A 3006-nucleotide genomic window follows, 5' to 3' on the forward strand; every position below is an offset into this window, starting at 1 on the left:
GATCAGACCTTTGTCAGTTGCGGGGTTGGTGAAGATCTTCTCCCAGTCAGTGGGTTGCCTTTTTGTCTTAGTGACAGTGTCCTTTGCTTTACAGAAAGGTCAGCGATCTTATACAGAGTAAGCAATACAGAGGATGCTCTTCTAGCCAAACATCTCCTCTAGTATTTTGTTGTTTACTTCCTTCTAATCGACAATGTCTGTATAGACAATGTGTCGTTAAATATAGACCTTGATCCAAATTTCAGTTCTGAACAAACGTAAGCCAAGGAATTCTTTTCAGCTAGTTGCTAACAATGACTTCTGTGTGGTTTTGAAAAGTTTTCCCATGCATTAACTTTTGATCCACCCAATAATCCTGTGTGGAAAGTAGAAGACTAACCATAATAATTATTTTTTTGAAGACTTTTTATGTAAGGCGATTTTAAAGCATGCGTTTATGGTCACACAGACAGCACATGGATTGATGAAAAGGAAAACAAAGAATTTAAACCTTATTCTTTCTTGAATCCACCACCTCAATATTCTATTAATTTTTTTAACATAGCAAAATTACATGTAACAAAACAGTTATAAAGCAAGAATTTTAGTTAAAATATTTATATCTACTTTATTTTTTATTATAACTAAAGAAAACTATAACTATATCTATTTTTCAACTCCATCAAAGTCTCTAGAAGGATATAATATTACCTAAATAAACAGAAAGTGCATTGTTAGCAACTTCCAAAACTCTAGAATTGGCAGAGACATATCCCTGCCTGAACAGTCACTCTAAGTTCTGTAACGTTGGGACATCTAATCTTCAGCCTACAGGCCTATAGTATCTGGTAGACTTTCCCATGAAGCAGGAAATTTCAAAGACAGTTTCTCCTATATTGGCAGTTTATCAGTCACTTTCTTCTGTGTCTTACAGAATGTCTGGAAGACTCTTTCATGAAGCAAGAACCTTGAGGGACCATCTCACCTTCTTTAGGTAACTTCAGCAGTCATTTTTCTGTGGGTCCTACATGTTTATTTCAAACAGCATAACATCAAGCAGTCCAGGAAAGAATAGTTTCTTGCCTAAATGGCTAGCATTTGAGTTTTCCCTACCTTGCTCTACTCTGCCCTATCACAGGCTAAGGAGGCTATTTTATTTATTAACTAATAAAAGCAACAATATACAGAAGGGTTTTCCACTCCAGTAATCCAGGCAGTATCCATGGGTCAGCTTTCAAACTTTGTAGCCAGGTAATAATTGGCCATTGGAGAAGCTGAGAAAGACTGGATTTTCTTCCTTTTTTTTTTTTTTTTTTTTTTTAAGATTAAGTAGCTGTGCTGAGAACATTAACAAAGGCTTTTAGTGACAGAGGTTAGCATCTTGCTGGAAAAGCCATTTTCTTCTCAAATATTATTTCATAGCATAGTCATGGTGTTGAAGTTTGATTGATTTTTAATGAAAGCTACAGACTACTTCAGTTCTGAGTAACTTTTGATTTGCCTAATTTCCTCTACATTTACTGAAGTCAAAGAGGGCTCGGTTTCCATAGTGTAGTATTTATCATGTTCCCTAATGAAAGGGTATGGAGAGGAAATAATTGAAAACAAACCAAGAATTTTAATAGAAGAATTATAAAAACATAACTCTTTAAGTCAGAGGAGGGGGTAATAGCAGTATGACTGGGAGCTTCAGGGGAGAGAAAGAAGGGCAGAAAGAAACACTAATGTGCACAAGCCCAGTGTGAAGAGTGTGGTCCCCAGCACTGCATCTCATGGAGAACCCCTTTGCAGAAGCACCCCTCATTCTTTCACCATTGACCTACAAGAGCTGTAGGAAAGGCACAAATCTTTCTGCTCTATTCATTTCACATTGATCCTGTTTTTCAGCAATGAACTGATTTTTAGTACAGAAAAGTCAAAATTTTCCTTGTCTTTCTCAAATTCCAGCACAATCATTTTAAAAAGCTTAGACAGTTCTTTACAGACTCACTTCATAGTTCCCAGCAGGCAGGGAGAAGTCCAGTGTGTAAGATAAACAGATACAACATGTTATTGTGCTATTATTCTAGACATCTGATCATGTTCATGAATATTTGAACAGAATGAAGTTATGTGTATATGCCATTTAAACTATAGGGTGTTGTTCACATCCTAATCATTCAAAAAAACTACAATGGTTAATTAAAAACAAATTTTGATTGTGGGACAAAGGCATTTTGTATAAAGCAAGCTGTTGTATCCCAATGCCCTGAATGAGAGCTCGGAGGGAGCAGTATATTTCAAGTCAACACTGTTGCAAAAGTCCATCATTTCATGGACTGTTTAATGTGGATCGATGACTCCTCAGTACCTATAACACAGTCAATTTTCAATAAATGTTTATTGAACATCTAGCATACCAAGGAGAAAAGGTGTATTTTGTCTATCCAGAAATGTATTGCTAATACATCCTCAAGTTTGACTGGAGTTATAGATTTAAAGATTTTGAAAACATCTTTCAAAAATGAGAAATTTCTGTATTTTCATAAAAGATATTCAAAACATTTTAGTGAATTATTCAAAATATTATGAGCTATCATTTTTAAACTGGAAATTTTTTATTCTTATATAAGATGAAAGATCAAAGCTTCAGAAACTGCTAAGAAATTTCGTCCAAATACAGGAGGAGAAAAGGAGGGAGGGCACACAATTGATATCTTCTGGGAAATAGAAAATCGGTTTTCTCCAATGTCATTGGATAAATCAATCACACCTAGGGCAGGACTCATATCCAGGAATAGTTGACCATCACAAAATGTACTCCATGTTTTTGTTTATTTACTTAATATTTTAATTTTTAAGACCACAATTTATTAGAACATTTCTCCCATCCTTCTTCTCCCTCAAAGCCCTTTCTATTCCCCTCCATCCTCTCCTTCAAATTCATGGTCTTTAATTCACTAATTGTTGTTGCATGCGTATATACGTCTGTGTGTGTGAGTGTCAGAGAGAGAGAGAGAGAGAGAGAGAGAGAGAGAGAGAGAGAGA

This window comes from Microtus ochrogaster, linkage group LG10 (genome assembly GCF_000317375.1).
Source record: "Microtus ochrogaster isolate Prairie Vole_2 linkage group LG10, MicOch1.0, whole genome shotgun sequence".
NCBI classification, from domain to species: domain Eukaryota; kingdom Metazoa; phylum Chordata; class Mammalia; order Rodentia; family Cricetidae; genus Microtus; species Microtus ochrogaster.